The 19,302-nt window shown below is 45.7% G+C and overlaps 1 protein-coding gene across 1 annotated transcript in view; it reads left to right on the top strand.

Annotated features, from left to right (window-relative positions):
* Window positions 1–9,376: 9,376 nt before the first annotated feature.
* FAM107B (family with sequence similarity 107 member B) overlaps window positions 9,377–19,302 on the top strand; it is a 100,466-nt gene continuing 90,540 nt past the window's right edge. Inside the window, exon 1 of the mRNA XM_083400148.1 lies at window positions 9,377–9,508. The gene's annotated coding sequence lies outside the window, so the exon portion shown is untranslated. The remainder of the gene's footprint in view (window positions 9,509–19,302) is intronic.

Raw genomic sequence — 19,302 nt, 5'->3', positions numbered from 1 at the left:
GGTGAGGTAAGAATAAGGATAGATTTGTGTAAATAGCAGAATATGACAGCCCTTGCTTCCCTGAGCTGTGAAAGGAACCCTTAAGGGATGGATGTAAATAAGTCCAAGCCTCTTGAGTGACTCATTTTTAAAACTGATATCTCACCATTCCACCCAAAAAGAAGCCCTGGGAAGCACAGAAAATCAACAATAAAAATGCAGACAATTGTTTTCATCTCAGGAAATAGGGCCACTGTATCTGCCCCAGGAACCACAACCTTCTTTATTAAGATGTCCCTCTTCTTTCGGTTACAGGTTTTCCAGCTAAATCAGTTATGGTAAAGCCATGGAATATTTACATTTAAATGAACCATGAACTAGCTTTTTGAGAACCTAGAACAGGAATTACCCCGCCACCCCTATCGTAGGGTAGCCTGACAAGAAACAAAAAGAATCAAGTGGCATTTTAAGGGTTTCTTAAAAACAGAATGGAAATGAAAACTGTTTTCTGTTTGACATTTCAAATCTGTGAATCCATATCCCTAGACATCCCTTATTACAGTGCACATTTGGTTGACACACATAGAAATCATGAGATTTCTCCTCATTTCATTATGTACGTATCGCCAGATAACTCACACTTGACTGTGTGAACTACAGCTACTTACCAAACAGTAGTTGTGGTTTTGTGAATGGGTGCAATGAAAATTCTGTCTGAGTAGCTGATCTATGCTGGTTCATTTACAGATCCAGATCCTCCCTTGGTCATGCACTCATCAAGAGATGAACACAAATGAGGGACCGCTCTTAGACTATTCAGCTCCTGTGATTTTTCCCAGTTCAGCGCATGTTCCCCATGAGGTTCCATGTCAGTGCTGCACTATGTAACTTTTGTTGCCTGCATGTATTGGTGCATGTATCCTGGGCCTTTTGGAGAAATGAAGTGCTACCATTCAGGTGTGAATGTTAAGATGACCTACACAAACTCTTGATACCCACCATTTCATCTCGAAGAAACATTGCCAAAAAACACGAGTGATCCAGCTCTCAAGGCCTACAGAATCTTGTCAGTTTTATCTTTAAAAGAAGCACATTATAATTATTTTAGCAGGTGTGTTATATGGGGTGATAAATCCAGGCACTGCAAGTGAGGATTAATGGTGAAGAAATGTGTTTAAAAGTTAGGGTAGCAGCCAGAGGTCCCAATTCCTGTCTGGGCAAAGCAAACAAGGTCACTTCATCTTCCCTGTGGTTCTATTTCCTGGACTCTATAAATCCATCATAATGCTTCCCTAACGCCCACAGAAATTTACCAATTGAAATGGAATGTAGCACAATCCTATGACGTCTGATGTGCAAAGAGCAGCCTCAAGAGCATCTCCTGTGAGGGGCCAGATTAAGAGGCTGCTCTCAACAGTATCAATAGCTCCCCTCACCTCTATAGAGAAACCTTGCAGTGGGTACCTGAAGATGACCCCAAACATCTGGGTGCCTGAAGTGAAGGTCAAGATTTCTTCCCCATCTCCACCTGCCCTGTTTCACATACAGAAGCAGGTTGGACAGGGAGTTTCCAGCAGCCATTAATCATCTAGTTCCTGCCAAAGAGAGCCGTTTAACCATCTGGAGTAGCCTGGCAAAGAGCAATATCTGGAGGTGGTGTGGGGAAGAGCGGCTTTGATTGCCACTTTCAGACTGGGATTCTCTCTCTTTGGAAGCTGCTGTGCTACATCCTGGCAGGGAGGTCAGCGCAGTGAAGTGGCTTAAAATCAATCGGCTCTTGTTAATTTAGGATAACATGTCCAGCTACGAGCAGATTTTGCATTCTCTTCCATAGCCAGATGTGCAGCCTTGCAACCAATGACCGTGCTGCTAGGAGGCAACGATAGCTTAGCACCAACGTTGTGCTGGGTCCTCCAGGGACCACCGTTATCCAAAGACAATCCATCCTGATCTTTCCCCACTCCTCCGCACAGCATGTGCCTGTCAATTACAATGCTCTCCCAATAGGACCTCATCCTACATTTCATCTAAAAGGGGAATAAAATTCAAATGTGAAAGGATAATGAACTAATTAGCCACGTCTTCCAGCTGACCCACCCCAGAGGGACATGTTCTGAAATATTTAGGAGCATAATGAAGATGAATGAATTTAGGATTTGCCCAATTATTTTTTCTAGCTAAATTAGTATCAGACAGAGTCCATCTGTCGTGGATGTCACCCACTCTAAATCTGATGCAAATTGTAATTTAAAAACCCCTTCAATTCACAACTATTTTAGGTACAAATTAACTTTGTGATTTGAAGCACTAAGTTTAATTCTATTGTTTCCACCACATTCATTTGGATAAAAAGCAATGAGGGACAGATGTTAATTTTCAAATCTTTTAAATGTGGTAAATTAATTATACTTGAGAGGAGTGTAGCTATGCCACTGTAAGTCATGATCCAGTTCTATGATAGAAGATAGTTATAATTAATACTGTATTAATAATATTCACTTTTGCAGTGAATAGAGATGATTCTTTATAAGACAGTAACTCACTGTGGTGTCTATGCAATCCTGGGGGATTATAGCCTGCAAGTATAGGGCGATATATAATTTCAATAAATAAAAAAAAATGGCACCCTATGCGAGGCCAAAATTTGACACGCACCCCAACCCTTGTGCCACCTTCCCGAAGTCAGATGGGGAAAAAGGCGGAGGACTCCAGGACCCTGTCAGAACCCCTCCCCTTCCCAAAGCTTAGTAAGAAGGAGACCTGGGGGTTCTGACAGGCAGGAAGGTGCCCATGTGGCCCCTGTGCTCTCGGGGGGGGGGGGGGGCAGCGGTGCTGCTTTAAACAAGCCGCTTTGCAATTCCTTGTGAAGTCAATGGGTCAGGCAATGCAATGGGGTTGAGGCACAGTTTGGTTCACCAAGCCGAGAGGGTCTGCAGGGGGTGCAACAACAGTGAGAGAGGCGGGGGGGGGGGGAGGTTGGCATTGTATAGGGTGCCACTGAAAATGGAAAGCCAAAGTCTGCCTCTGGTTTGGTATGAGTCCTCCTTGACCTGGCACATTTCTGGGATGATGGTAATGGCCGGAAAGGTCTTTTGCCAGCAGCCCCTGCCTGCCTGCTTGCACCATGATCTGTCCAGCCCCTTCTGACCCTGTCGTGGGAGCTGCTCTTGGCTCCCCCCCCCCCCGTAAGCCTCTCTGCCATCCCCTCCGTCTCTCGCTCTGGGGTGGACTAAAGAGGTCCTCCTTCAGTTTCTGGGTGATATGGCCAGGAGAGCAGCTGCCACCGTTTGCTTCTCTGACTAGACATGCTCTTTAAAATGAAGGGGAAAGCGGAAATGCTGCTTTTATTTTGATCATCACTTTGATATTTTTACGAGCAGGCAGTCTATAACTTTGTATATTCATAAATTCATTGCCGGTGCTGGCTTTCAAAGCCCTAACTGGCCTTATACAGGGTGAGTCCTTTAAAAGAGTACACATGTTCCACGGGGCTCTTTTACAAGACTCACCCTGTACAAGTTTACTTTGCAAATCCCCGGCTCTCACGTAAGTCGCTGAGCTCAGCGCCACAAGCCCCACCATCAGTGCTGTTATTATATTTGTCCAAGCCAGCCGGAAAAAGAGATGGGGCCTTCTCAGGTCTGGTGTCAGAATTGGCCTGGTGTCTCCCTCTGCCTCTCTCTGCCCACTTCTAGGTTGGTGGAAACTTATTCCACCCCCCACTCCCCACTATGTCTCTGTCACGGCTAAAAATTGGCCACTGTTTCTTTAATGCTAAAAGCACTAAGTCAGCATGAGTCAGTGGCCTGCAATGACTCATGCAATCTTTCACCAAATTGTACCTGTATATATAGAGTGGTCCATGTTAGTGTTTGGTGTGGCTTGGTTGGATGGTAGAAAGCTGGTTGCGTTTGGTGTGTGTAAAAGCTGTCGGTCGTGGTTGGAGAAGAAGACTTTTAAGAATAAAAGCAGCGTTCTGCAAAGTACTCTTTCTTAAGGACTCTTTGTGCCAACCAGGGTCTAAGGACCAGGCAAAGGAGGCAAAGGAGGTCAGAACCGTTTTCTTTTACAATCACTGACAGTCCAAACATGTGAGGCGCTGTTTTAAAGGGCAGCATTTAAACCTCTTGGATTGGTTTCTTGCTGCTGTTATCTTTAGTATTGCCTCAAGTTTTGTATAGGTTTAACTTTGTATTGGTTTCATATTAGGCTGCATACTTTGGGGGTTTTTGCTTGATTGTTTTAAACAGAAGAGCAGGGTAAAAATGACGGTGACAAGGTGTCACATTTACGGGATGGCCATAATGAAGTCCTGAAATATCTAACATTTTGAAAACAAACTGAAGGAATTTCCCCATGGTCAGAGAGAAAACCTGGGTTAATCTAGGAATAGAATTGTTCCTTCCTGATCCTAATTGTTGTGGTTTCATCACAGGACTTCATTCCTCATGAGCAATTGGAAAATGTCTGCTCTCTTTCCCCCTTTCCTAACATTTGAACAGCGACTGGTGTAGCTGTATCTTCACAACATTCCTTTTTTCTATCCTGAATCTTTTTTTTTTTTTTTAAAAAAAGTTCTGCAAAATGTATGCATTGCTCACATCGTGGACCAGAGAAAAGCCAGCTCTGGTGCATGCCTGTTGGTTAGCATCTGTGATATCAGTAAAAACCAGTGCCTTTTTTATATAGGTAGGAAAAAAGGTGCCAGTACTCACCATAAAGTGCCCTACTTCTGACATTTGGGGAAAGAGGTGCCTGTACTGTGTATCCTTGAGCACCCCAGAAAAAAGCACTGGTAATAACTGTCGTCTCCTCCATTCTGAGTGCCTGGAACAATTTGCAACTGATTTTTAAATGATTGTGCATGGTCTTCTCAAATGAAGAATGAACAAATAAAATGCATATCACTTTAAAAAGTAAAGAAAGAAAGGTCCACCAGGGCATGAGTTGGAGAGGCAGTTGAAGCAGCCTCTGCAATCACCGTTAAAATGTTATGTCTGTCTGTCTTCACCTTTTGGTCTTTAATTCATGGCTGACAGGGAAAAATGTGGATCAGCCAGATATTCCTAAACGTTGAATATAATATGGGGTATCACTGATGCCAGATTTTTCTCCTTAGGACTTCCTCTTTCATTCACAGTCCTGCCACATGTCTCCATAGTCCTCCACAAACACGAGTCCTTAAGTCATTTACTTCCCTCATCCAAGGCCTTCATATTGTGAACTGAAGTTGAAGCAAAGGAGGATGTCCCAGTCAGAAGCCAAAGGTGTAAATTTGAGACACATGGAGCCAGGTCTTTAACGTTAGCGAAGCACTCAGCAAATTGGCAGCAGGTGTGCAGACACTCCTCTCACAGTGTGTACAAGGAAGAGTGCGATGCACTTGGCTCCTGGCTGGGACTGGAGTCCTTTGAGTTGCACAAATTGGGATTTAATCTAAGGGCGGAACTGAAACGCCAGCTACAGCTCTCTCTGGAAGATTACTGGAAGACCACTTCCTACCCCCTCTTCAGCTTTGTGCACTGATTTCCTTGGTCTGATGAGCTTCAGATAGTATTGTTATGATTTTGGGGCGAGGGAGGAAGTAGGCTGTTTGTGAGATCCTTCTAATCCCTGGATCCAGCAAATGTTAAAATATAAACCAGGCTAGCTTCCTGTGTTGAGGTGATAACCTGGGTGATGGCTCATTAGAATGGTAGAGTTGGAAGAGACCCCAAGGGTCATCCAGTCCAACCCCCTGCAGTGCAGGAATCTCAGCTAAAGCATCCATGGCAGATGGCCATCCAACCTCTGCTTAAAAACCTCCAAGGAAGGAGAGTCCACAATTTCCTGAAGGAGATCATTCCATTGCCAAACAGCTCTTACTATCATAAAGTTTCTCTTGTAACTTGAAGCCATTGGTTTGAATCCTACCCTTCAGAGCAGGAAAAACAAGCTTGTTCCCGCTTCCATGTAACAGCCCTTGAGACATTTGAAGATGGCTATCATATCTCTTCTCAGTCTCTTCTTTTCCAGGCTAAACAGACCCAGCTCCTTTGACCATTCCTCATAAGGCTTGTTTTCCAGATCCTGGATCATCTCAGACCCCCTCCTCTGTACACATTCTGGCTTGTCAACATCTTTCTTAAATTGTGGTGTCCAGAACTGGAGACAGTACTCCAGGTGTGGTCTGACCAAGGCAGAAGAGAGTGGGACTATGACTTCCCTTAATCTGGACACTAGACTTCTGTTGATGCAGCCTAGAGTAGCATTAGCTCTTTTTCACTGTCAGACTCTAGTGTGACATCTTCCAAGGATGGGCCAAGGCAGATGAAGGAATGAGCTTGATTCTCAATGGATGGGGTCACCAAGGCGAAAGAAATCAGTTTAGCATTCTCTCTCTCTCAATGGGGTTACTTTCTTCCTTAGAGCCATGGTTTGGCCATGGTGAGGGCACAATGACTCTCCATTCAAGGTGGCCTACAGGGGAGAGCCCTCCCCCTCCTCTGATTCCGTTATAATGTGCATTTTGCTACTATATAATAAACTACAAGCTATCCACATGTAACCATTATAACAAAGACCATTTAATACAATGTAAGACCATCCATCAGGCTATTGCCAATCCTTTAATTACCAGTGGTTTCTGGTGGCAAAATAAGAAGTTTCTTTATGCCCAAAATACAAATGCAAGAGGCCTCAAGGCCTCATAAAAGGACAATATTGTGCTCATTTTGAAAAATTATAGAGAAGAATTCTGGATGTGTTTTATGATAGATGTATGTGGACTCATTGTAATGTGTTCTTCTAAAGCCATCATTATGAAATGGGAAACTGCTGGAAAGATGCCTAGATGTATGTTCCATCACTAACTTTAAACTCAAGCCAGGTGTATAGAAAGGGTCATCAAAATGTCATGTGGAGCAGTCAGTCACCCTCCGCTCAATCAACATGTGAGAACCGGTAGATCAAATACATGCATCTCATTGAGAGGTAATCTCCACTTGGCAGCCACTTACATAAGTAACTTAAAAACCCCCAAACCCCAGTCTTTCTCTGGCAGGAGCAATGTACATATTACATATATATCTGCATAGACTGAAGAATTTATATTTCCTAAAAACCAAGCAGTTATAAAACAAAAAGGGTGTTAGATCTTCTCTTGGAACAAGGGAAAGAGGTTTGAGCCAATGGTGTAAACTTGTGAAGGACATGTCACTAAATGTTACAATTTGATCTGATTTGGTTCAGTAATGCAAAAAAACTTTAGCAGAATCCTCCCCCCCCCCCCCCAAGATGCAGATGTTCCTTTTCCTGAGCTCTCTGGGTTATATCCAACTAAGGCTGCAATCCGAAACCCACTTCCCTGTAAGCCCCACTGAATTCAATGGGACTTCTGAGTAAACATGGTTAGGAAGGGGCAGCCTGTCCCTTTTCACCATCTGAGACGAAATGGGAATTTGCCCCTCTCTGCTCCCCACCCTGCTGCAGAATAGCCCCCCTCTCGTCGACCTCAGGAGCAGGCCACAATGCTGAGACACTTGTCTTCTCTGGCTCTGGGCGAGGAAGAAGAGCGGCAATGCCACATGCCAGAATGCTGGTGGGGGCATTCTGCCGTCGCCGGAAGTGGTGGGGCAGGCAGGGCTCTGCCTCTTGTGCTTCTGCTGCCCGAAGCAGCTGCTTCAGCCCGCCTTACAGGAGGGGGAGGGGGAGTCAGCTATCTTTCTTCCTCTGCAGTTTATCTCTCTGTGCCTTAGCTCTCCTTTCATGGTGGACAAGGCGGAAGAGCAGGGAAAGCAGACTGCTATTCTTCAACAGTCTGAATGTTTTGGTGTTGAGCACAGTAAGGGCTCATCCCTACTTACTTTTTGCACCACACTTTCTAGCCATAGGTGTGTGCTTTCCTGATCCATGTCAAAGTGGGATTTATTTATTTTTGCCCTGGCACTTTCCTCAGGAAAACCTGCTCTTTAATGCTAAATCAGAACAAATGGCAATTGGGTTTCCTGCAGATTCAGTGGTAAAGAATGATTTTTCTGCAGGAAAGCAATGGGGCACAAACAGCAAAAAAAAAAAGCAAAAGCCCTCAGACAGGGAACTTTAAACCTGTGCCTAGAAGTGTGGATGAGCTCTAAGAAGATCTGAGACTTTGAATATCCTCATGAATGAATATGTTGTCTGTGCACCACCCCTTGCCTTCTTTGCCTTATAATGTGGTGGTGTCAGTAGAGGCTAATCAAAAATGCAGTGGCGTTACTTGACGTACCTCCAGTATGTTCTTATTAAGGTAGAACAAAGACTGGCACCAAAACAATGGTGTTGGATGACCATCATTATTGATATTTTGTAGAGTTTTGCAAGAAAGTTTTCTGCAGAAACTTCTCTTGAGGCCTGGTTTATTGCTAACAAGAAATGGTAGATATACAAACTCCTGCCAACCATTTTCAACACCAACTCACAAAGCTCTCGTAAAACAGTGCAGACGGCAAAGAATTTGATGGGCGATTTTGCATCATTATTCCTCCCCACTTAAGCTTGGCACAAAAGATCTGAGCCTTATTCTTTCAACAGTTAGTCTAGAGTTCAGAAACTTATGCTGTGGTTGAAGTAACTTGTAGGCACCTGGTATGACTCTTATTGTGACCTAATAAGTGACTGCAAACACAAGGGGAGGGGGAGGCTATTACACAAGGCGGCTTATTGCTCTAACGGCAGCTGCGCATGGAGAAGCCAAGGTGGAAGGCAGCCCAGGATGTCCTCCTTGCTGGTCCTGTCTGCAGTCCCAGTAGCTGGCCACATGGTCATACACTGCACCACCCAGGAAAAGCTCTGCTTCAACCCTGAATGCTCAAAATCCCCACAAAAGAGTTATCCCACTCTTCCTCACAAGGAGGGTTGATAAGCAACACCATTTAATGTTCTCCAGATGAGCCTGTCCGATGAGACAGAGTGGGTGGCCTACTGCAGACTCATACTTACTAAATGTTACTTAAAATGTTACTTTGGAACATTTTAAGCATATGTGCCAATGGTTTATGCGCTACCTTCTTATGTCTCAGAAATACCATGCAATTTCACTGGGCTTCCTCCCAAGGGCTCCATCCTGCCCCGAGGGGCTTACAATCTTTAATTTGACACAGGGAGGGAACAGAGGAAGGTTGAGGCCCGGGGTGTATCCTAAGTCCTCCTGTGAGACATAAGCCAGCGTCTGTGAGTTTAGACTTTGGGATTCCCGGACATTTCCCATCTGTAACCTCTTCCTCTCTTTTTGCAATAGGGTAATGAAGGTGATTCTATTAGAATTCCCAAGTGAATGTCCAGCAGGGAGGGAGGGGGAAGAGAGAGAGAGTGGAATTCTGGTGGAGACGGAAGGTTGGAGGAGGCTTGGAAAGGGAGAGTGAATGTTGTGGGGAGGCAGTTGAGAGTCAGTTGAGAGCGGTGGGTTCTAGAAGGGGGGGACCTGAAGCTGGGCTGGGCAGCTCTTCAGGATCAGTAGTCCAGTCATAGGATCAAGTGTGCCCATCAGTGATCATGAGAGGGAACTCTGAAGGTAGGAGGAGCTCTGAGACCCAGAGGAGATGAGTGGCATAGAATTATTATTATTATTATTAGCATCACCCACCACAGGTGCATGTGTCTTGGCTCCCTGGCTTCACTTGTCCACAGCTGTTGACAGCTTGGCAGGTCCTCAGCTCTGGTCCCCATATGATATTTTCCATTGTTAATAACGGGTTGCTTACAAGGTTGAACCATATGGTCTTTCCTTGCCTCTGTTCTCTTTACTCTAAGGCTGCGTTCACGTCACACCTTGAAATCATGGGGTCATTCCATTAAAATGGCAACATACACACTCATTGATCCTAAACACGTTCTAGATCTTTTTAAAGGGAATGTCCCAAAGTTTCAGGATCTTGCCCCTGTGTGGAATGGGTTTTAACAGGAAGGAGAGGGTACATTAATTGAAATTTATCTCTCCAGATACCCACAAATGTGAGCTAAACAGCGTTTTAAAATCCCCTCCTTAGCAGCAAAACCAAAAGCTTAGGAGGTAGGCTGCGAAATCTTGTTTGGAGCAAGTCCACTTCAGAAAGAATCGGGCAGCAAGCTGAGAAGTTTAAAAATAAGCCTTATTTTATTATCATGCATTGATTCACAGCAACAGTAGCAGTAAAAACTATGCAGGCAAAATACTGTTCTGGATTTGCAGGGTACACCCCTAAACCTGGAGATTAATAAATGGTAGGGGTTTGAGGATTTGAAGTATTGCAGGGAAGATTGGAAGTCAGTGGGAAAGTGCAGGCTCCAATTTCTTTCCAAGCCAGGGTTTCACCTGGGATAGAGAGAGGAACATGCCAAAAGGGGTTGATGGCCCATTGGAGAGCCAGGGAGAGAGGCCTTGGACTCCAGGGCTGCCCTGCTGTGGAGAACAAGCCCCTCTTGACAGGACCCTGCTGTCAGATGCAGATTCCCTCCATGCAGACGGAAAGTGGCAATAGGAGAATAAAGCATATTTCTTGGAGCTCCGACCGTCTCTGTGTCTCCGGTCTCCCAAGGAACACAGACCCTGGGTGAGTGCCTGGACCCTCCAGTGTTGGTTATGTATTCAGTGTTGGGGGTGAAGAACTGACATTTACATAAGCAACGCCAGGCACATGCGAAAGAGGTAGTATGTCTGCATCCAACACGGGTCCAAGAGAGAGGGAAACAAAAAGTGCAATATAGTGGTACTTAATTCGTTCTGGAGGTCTGTACTTAACCTGAAACTATTCTTAACCTGAAGCACCACTTTAGCTAATGGGGCCTCCTGCTGCCGCTGTGCCGCCGGAGCACGATTTCTGTTCTCAACCTGAAGCAAAGTTCTTAACCTGAAGCACTATTTCTGGGTTAGCAGAGTCTGTAACCTGAAGTGTTTGTAACCTGAAGCGTATGTAACCCAAGGTACCACTGTATACTCCTTTCTCTCCAGGAGAGCGGACCTCACACAGAGCCCTCTCTGCCAATTGCATTTCTAAGGGCCAAGCCCCTGCCTCCCAGCAATGCAGCTCTGTGGACTCAGCCCCTTGTCAAGCTGCAGGAGCCCCAAATGGATGGTGTGCACACACCTTTGGTTTTAAGGGAAAGGCGTCTGGCGGGCTTCATCTTGCACAGGGCAGGAGCGTAGCGAGATTTTTTTGGCGTTATTTCTTTGCACCATCGCTGCATGTGCCCCTTGAGAAGGGGTTCCTGCCCCGAGGGGGCTTACAATCTTTAATTCTGGTGGTGTTTCCTGTTTGGCAGGGGGTTGGACTCGATGACCTTTGTGGTCTCTTCCAACTCTATGATTCTATGATTCTACAGAGGAAGGTTGAGGTCCAGGGTGTATCCTGAGTCCTGCTGCGAGACATAAGCCAGGATCTCTGAGTTTAGACTTTGGGATTTCTGGACATTTCTTATCTGTATCTCCTTCCTCTGCTTTTATTTTCCTTTCTGTCTCCTAGCTCCGAAGATAGGCAGGCCGCAGAGGCTCCTTTGGCTCTGCAAAATGAAAGAAGGGGCGGATGCCACGTGTAAAAATTGTATTTTGGAAGTTGTGGAATCCCTTCCCCTCATGTGCCAGGAGGTCGTGGCACCAACCTGAGCGAATCAGGGCTGGGGTGGGGGGAGCAGGCCAGTCTCGCCCCAGCCCCTCCTTTTGAGCCGGGGGTCAGGCCGTCGTGTGCCCAGGCAGGAGCAGCGAGCGTCAGCAGCCAGTGGTGACGTGGGCATGGCCAGCAGGGCAGGGGTGCTTCTTCTGCTGCCCCACACACTTCCCGGGATAGGTCTGCACTTTCCCGGTCTGTGTCTGAGTGCTGTGTCCCCCCCCCCTTCCTTCCTCAGGGAAACCTGCTCTTTAACCCTGAATCAGAACAAATGGCAATTTTGCTTTCCACAGATTGTTGTTTGATCCAATTCAGCAACAATTTTCATGGTGAAAGCAGCAGGAGCATCCCCCCCCCCCAGCACTTGGACCTGTGCCTAGAAATGCAGAGCAAAGTTTAAGTATGGATGAGCCCCAAGATTGCACTGTCTACTCACTTCAATAAATCCCATTGAATTCTCCCAGGTAGGTGGGATTAGGATTACAACCTAAACTGGGATCCAGTCCTATAGCTGCAATCCTATGCTCACTGATCTTGGAGTAATCTCCACTGAAATCTGTGGGACTTAATTTTGTGCAGGTAAGTATATGAGTGCCCTGTAAGTTACTTTTGTGTCTATATGCATAGGATTGCCTATGTAAACATTGCCATGTTTGGTTTTCAGGCTTACAGGAAGCTGCTCAGAGAACCTTCATTTTTTGGGTGGTTTGTAAATATTGTAGATCAATCAATCAATCAATCAATCAATATTAAACATCAAATATCATAAGAAAAATGCTGTTACATGTCAGCTGTCGAATACGGGTGGCACTTTCCCTAATGTTTGACAGACCACTTAGTATCTAACAATATTTGACAGGTAAGGAGAAATGATCATTAGTACTTGACAGTCGTCGGCTCCTTAGGAGATTTCACACGTGAAGCCTGCCAGAATTAAAGGAGTCACGAAATGCCAACCAACTCAGAGTTTTTTTAGCTGGCCACCAGGTGGCTCTCAGCCCCTGCTCTGCACCTCCGTTCTAGCACTGAGAGTTGTTATTTTGCCACCGCCTGACATCGGGAGTCCTTTGCAGTCTTTGCAGCTGAAGCTGTGTGGCCACTGCTCCCCTTGCAAGTTCCCTTGGCCCCCAGGCATATTTTAAGCATATGGGACCTTGTGAAGGAACTGAACCTCCGTATTTGGGGAGGGGGGTGCCTTGCCTTCTTTCTGTTACACCTACAAGACACTTCACTTCACTGGCGTTGGAAAAGGTCACTGCCGCCCTTGCAGTAGGGAATCCCACCAAATTCCAAACTCTGCAAAAGCTTCCAGGTTTCCCCTTCTTCAGCCCACCCCCATTGCTGAGGGGCACCCTGAGGTCCTGGCGTGGGCCCCTCAGCCCTTTAGAGGAGCAAGACCTGAGTTCAAAGTTTTGCATTTGAAATGTGGATCCGCTTCTTTGGTTTAAATGTCTCATCCAAAGGTTAGGATGGCCAGGCAGAATTGTTCACCCAGCACAGTCCAGGACAAGGCCACACGGAGGATGGGGAACGGCAATTGTCAGGCCCTTTCTGGTTTATGTCACAGCAAAAGGATAGCAAGTGAATAGGGAATGTACATTTTCCTCAGGTTAACTTTGCTCAAGTATTCTGCCATGCTAATGCAGATGGAATAATTTTGGAGGAATGGATAGAACAGGCACAACTGCCTTCCCCCCCCCCCAATGTGAAATCAAGAAGAAAGATTCTTAGTGGCAACATCTTATTTCCATAATCTGGCAGCACATTGGCATACCTGCCTCACGTGAGCATTGGAGGAAGGCACAATTAATGAGTAAGTTAGTGGAGAACTCCCTCTGTGGCATGAATCTTTTCTTGCTTTCATTCCATGCCTGGAGCAGTGTCCAGGCTGGCGGAGGATGTGTGGGTGGAAGTCCCCAGCTAAAAAAGAAAAAAGATATGCGAAAATGACACACATTTCCTTAACATCACATCACACTTTCCACTCCCAAACATTTATCACTTGGGTATTATCAGTGGGTTAATAATGTTTTTTCTTACATTCCTTGCTCATTTTTAGTATTATCATGGTCATGTTTCATGAGCACGGTGTGCCATTTTAGCAGCCAAAACTTATTTTTTGCAAATTTCTTCAGCGAGGGGTCTTAAAAAGATGTTTATGGATGTGAGGAATTCAAACATGCTGTTATTTTTGTGACTGGACAACATTTAGCCTAGTAAGCCTATGTCTGATGAAGAAGCACATGAACTACTTTCATAAAACCAAACATTTTAAATTTTATCTTCTGAAAATGTTAGGAAATACTAAATAATAATATTGATATTTGTATATAATATAACCACAAGTACTTGGCAATCATTTTTTATTTCTGTGCAATTTTACACACATTTTACCTACCAAGAAAAACTGAATTATATTAATTTAACCAAAATATCTTTTGAATTCCCAAGTCATGTTATGACTTTTTAGCACCCGTCATTTTTTGAATAGGAAAGTTGAAAAAATCAGCATGCCCTATGACTTGGTGTGATTTGAAAATGTTGTGTAACCAGTGCCCCCCTCAACCCAATCCAAATAAAGTGTGTTGAACTGAATACATCCTCAAGTTAGTCATTATATACTTCTCCTGTTGGTTTCAGTGCGACTGAAGTGGAGCTGAACGCTTTTCCTGGGTTGGGGCCAGACTCATTTCGGGGGAGTGTTTGTCCGTTGGTTTGTTTGATAACTGCTGGTGTTCCTTGACTGTTCAGTTGGTGCCTTCCAGCCCCGTCAGTTTCTAGCATGCCCAGTAGTGGCAGGAGATGAAACGGTCTCATTGCCCTTGCCGACGTGCTGCTTCTTGTCCAGCGCTCTTGGAGAGGATCCGGCCACGAAGGGAACCTTGGAACTGGGCCTGTGCTGTCTTCCAAACCACTTGCCTCGTGACCTTGCTCATGTCCCAGGAATAAGCCTCGTGACCCTGGGCAGCGAACTCCCAAGAACAGCTCGGATTGGGTGTGAAGCCACATGGAAGAAAGATTAAGGAGTCTTCGGAATGTGCAGCAGGCTGCTCAGGTTTCTGCCGGGAAAATTGGGCCAACTTGGCTAAAGGCTGTTGGTATGTTTTTACCCGCCAAACATGCCTGCAAGCCTTTGGCTTCAGGTGTACTACCGAGAAGGCCCTCTGTCTGGCCAGAGTTGCTTGTTGCTGCTGCCAGTGCTGGGCCTGGGGGCAGCCTGGGCCTGACTCTGCAGGGTGCAGTCCACCCCAGCACCTAGTGGATCAGGGCCTTTGGATATTGTCCGCAGCATCAGCCTGGCTCTGAAAGGCATGGGGTGAAATCCACTCCAGCGCCTAGCCAAGTGGGGTCGTCTGGTTAGGGGGCAGGCTTTTGTTGGGGGGGACAGAGCCTTGGATTTGTATTAATTTATACTTATTGGAGGAGGAGCTGCCCACCTTGGCTACACCCATGGGGGTGGCCACAGGAAGGAAACAAGGTTGGAAGGGGGCCATGGTCAGAAAAAGGGTTGGGAAAGACTGTCCTAGAGGTCTGACTTCATCCTGGGAGTATTTGTAATGGGTTGGATCCAACGCTGCTGTCTTCCGCTGGTGCAATGGAGCGTCCCCTCCCTATCTTCTCTTGGTGTTCCCCTCCCCAATTTGCTCCAGAGGTCAGAGAAATGCTCAGAAGAGATTTGGGAGGGGTCACAGGGAGAGGAGAGGGAGGTGACTTCATTTGATGTAGGGGAGTCTGGCAAGGACAAGATGGGGTGGCCTGGAGAGGGTCCTTTCAGCCCTCTGCCTGAGGCTCCACTCCTGAATTAAAGATTCTCCGGTCACTGTAGAGCTGGAAAAGCTCTCCTGGGAATGCTTGTTAGCTCTGCCAGTTTGGGGCAGGCGTGGGTGAATGGTGCCTGGCTGAGTATCAGCCAGTTCCTTCTATTTAGGAAGGGAGCTCTGGATTAGCTGTGAGTGTGACATGTTCCTTCAGACGATGCCAGGGTGGAGGGCAGACAACAGTGGACTCCCACAACTTCCTGAGAATGGAATTAATAGCCCTATAATTCAAGAGGCAAAGGTTTGGGCTTCGGTGAGACAAAGACTGACGCTAAGCTGGCGATGCATGAATTATCTTGGAAAAGAGGGGAGCCAACTTGGCAAGCTTGACCTGATGGGATGCAGAAACCTCGCATTGTCGTCCTGGTCTGTGGGCCAAGGAAGGACGGAAAGCCAGAGCCTGGGGACTGCAGAGCAGAGTTGTCTGACCAATGCAAAGCTTTAGGCTGAATGGACTGTAGATGAATCTGAATGCATCAGCTTGCAGTTTGGGCAACCAAATGCACATTTCCTTGACCATATTTGACTGGCTGTTCTCTTCCACCCAAACACGCTCTTGTCTCATAATGTTGACTAACAACTAAATGACCACCCCCCTCACCAAAATATGGCTTTATCTGTCTCTCCAGCTTTCTCTCCCCCCCCCCCAAATATTTTCCCGTTCCTTGAAAATGCAGTGAACAGATGGCATCATCTGCTTGCTGGCTGCCAGCAATCTCCATGTTGGATTTGCCCCAGCCTGGCTCCAGCCTTCTCTTTTCTCGTTCCGATGCCTTCAGCGACATTTTCCTGGACAGATCTTGAGATAATTTCTCATTTTATCTGACCTATATTCAGTCCTTGATAGAGACAAGGCGAGAGGGGAGTTTCTGCTCCTAGGTCATTTTCTTCCCCCTTGCTCCTGGTATAGCAGAAGGAGAAACTTTTAGTGGCTCCATGGTGAGAGGCAGATGTGCTTCAGAATGATTTACAAGCTGAGAATCGTGGCAAGAGAGAGAAAACCACGGACCACGAAGTGCTTCTGCCATTAATTCACGAGATAGCTCATCTCGGGTGTCTCTCCCACTTCTTCGCCTCAGGCATGGCTTGCAGGTCGCTTGAAACCACAGTTGCCTTTTCAGAAAGATGCTGCGTAGCAAGGGATTCCCAACAAACTGCTTCCAGGCTGTTGCTATTTCCAAGTGGGGTTTTTTGGCCAAAGATGTTTGGTTTTCCCCAAAGTTTTTAAAGGAAATTCACCAAAAACTACATTTCCAACATGGGTTGCCATTTCTTTGGATTTCCCCAGACATTTTTGTGATAAAGAATGAGGCTGGAAAATGCAATGGAAATTTTGAGGTAGCACTTGCTTTTATGCAATGTCATCTAACTTCCCCTCAAACAAAGCAGATCAAATGCTCAATTAAATAGCTGGTGTTGTCTAGTCTCCCTGCAAAAAAACACCACCAGGATGAATGTGCAATAAACATTCCGGAAGCACCTAGAGTCTCTTGGGCAAAACGTTACTCGGATGTTGTGGGAAGCAACCATAAACAAGCTCAAAGGATTTTATTCTTGTAACATAAAAACTGTCTGTTAGAGTTATCAATCTAATAATAATAATAATAATAATAATGTTTTATTTATATGCTCCAGCCACTCTGGATGACTTCCAGCAAAATATAAAAACACCATAAAACATGAAACGTTATAAACCTCCCCATACAGGGCTGCCTACAATTGTCTTCTAAAAGTCGTATAGTTATTTGGAGCAAATGATTCAGCAGAGAAAACACAGCCCAGAATAACTAAGGAGATAGTACAAGAATACTTGGCTAGTTTAGATGTATTCAAGTCTCCAGGGCCAGATGAACTGCATCCAAGAGTATTAAAAGAACTGGCAGATGTGATCTCAGAACCACTGGCAATCATCTTTGAGAATTCCTGGAGAACAGGCGAAGTCCCAGCAGACTGGAGGAGGGCAAATGTTGTCCCTATTTTCAAAAAGGGGAAAAGAGAGGACCCAAATAATTACCGCCCAGTCAGTCTGACATCAATACCAGGGAAGATTCTGGAGCAGATCATCAAGCAAACAATCTGTGAGCACCTAGAAAGGAATGCTGTGATCACCAATAGTCAGCATGGATTTCTGAAAAATAAGTCATGTCAGACGAACCTGATCTCATTTTTTGACAGAATTACAAGCCTGGTAGATGAAGGGAACGCAGTGGATGTAGCCTACCTTGATTTCAGCAAGGCATTTGACAAGGTGCCCCATGATATTCTTGTAAAGAAGCTGGTAAAATGCGGTCTTGACTATGCTACCACTCAGTGGATTTGTAACTGGCTGACTGACCGGTGCCACAGGGTTCTGTCTTGGGCCCGGTCTTATTCAACATCTTTATCAACGACTTGGATGATGGACTCAAGGGCATCCTGATCAAATTTGCAGATGACACCAAACTGGGAGGGGTGGCTAACACCCCAGAGGACAGGATCACACTTCAAAACGACCTTGACAGATTAGATAACTGGGCCAAAACAAACAAGATGAATTTTAACAGGGAGAAATGTAAAGTATTGCACTTGGGCAAAAAAAATGAGAGGCACAAATACAAGATGCGTGACACCTGGCTTGAGAGCAGTACATGTGAAAAGGATCTAGGAGTCTTGGTTGACCACAAACTTGACATGAGCCAACAGTGTGACGCGGCAGCTAAAAAAGCCAATGCAATTCTGGGCTGCATCAATAGGAGTATAGCATCTAGATCAAGGGAAGTTATAGTGCCACTGTATTCTGCTCTGGTCAGACCTCACCTGGAGTACTGTGTCCAGTTCTGGGCACCACAGTTCAAGAAGGACACTGACAAACTGGAACGTGTCCAGAGGAGGGCAACCAAAATGGTCAAAGGCCTGGAAACGATGCCTTATGAGGAACGGCTAAGGGAGCTGGGCATGTTTAGCCTGGAGAAGAGGAGGTTAAGGGGGGATATGATAGCCATGTTCAAATATATAAAAGGATGTCATATAGAGGAGGGAGAAAGGTTGTTTTCTGCTGCTCCAGAGAAGCGGACACAGAGCAATGGATCCAAACTACAAGAAAGAAGATTCCACCTAAACATTAGGAAGAACTTCCTGACAGTAAGAGCTGTTTGACAGTGGAATTTGCTGCCAAGGAGTGTGGTGGAGTCTCCTTCTTTGGAGGTCTTTAAGCAGAGGCTTGACAACCATATGTCAGGAGTGCTCTGATGGTGTTTCCTGCTTGGCAGGGGGTTGGACTCGATGGCCCTTGTGGTCTCTTCCAACTCTATGATTCTATGATTCTATGATTAATCTCCCTGACATCTGGTGGGAGGGCGTTCCACAGGGCTGGTGCCACTACCGAGAAAGCCCTCTGCCTGCTTCCCTGTAACCTCAATTCTCACAGGGAGGGGACCACTGCTCCACATGCACTGAATTAAATGAAAACATGTCTGTAGGATAAAAACCAAACTTGCAGGTGTCTTTTGCTTCTTTATATACTATGCATTCATGCCACATAGGTATGTTTATTACAGCTACAATATGAAGACTCAGAAATGATATATGATATGATAGCCATGTTCAAATATATGAAGGGATGTCACATGGAGGAGGGAGAAAGGTTGTTTTCTGCTGCTCCAGAGAAGCGGACACGGAGCAATGGATCCAAACTACAAGAAAGAAGATTCCACCTAAACATTAGGAAGAACTTCCTGACAGTAAGAGCTGTTTGACAGTGGAATTTGCTGCCAAGGAGTGTGGTGGAGTCTCCTTCTTTGGAGGTCTTTAAGCAGAGGCTTGACAACCATATGTCAGGAGTGCTCTGATGGTGTTTCCTGCTTGGCAGGGGGTTGGGCTCGATGGCCCTTGTGGTCTCTTCCAACTCTATGATTCTATGATTCTATGAT

The sequence above is a fragment of the Podarcis tiliguerta genome (genome assembly GCF_965153285.1).
Source record: "Podarcis tiliguerta genome assembly, chromosome: 10".
Classification (NCBI taxonomy): domain Eukaryota; kingdom Metazoa; phylum Chordata; class Lepidosauria; order Squamata; family Lacertidae; genus Podarcis; species Podarcis tiliguerta.
This window is presented reverse-complemented; position numbering and strand designations above follow the sequence as displayed.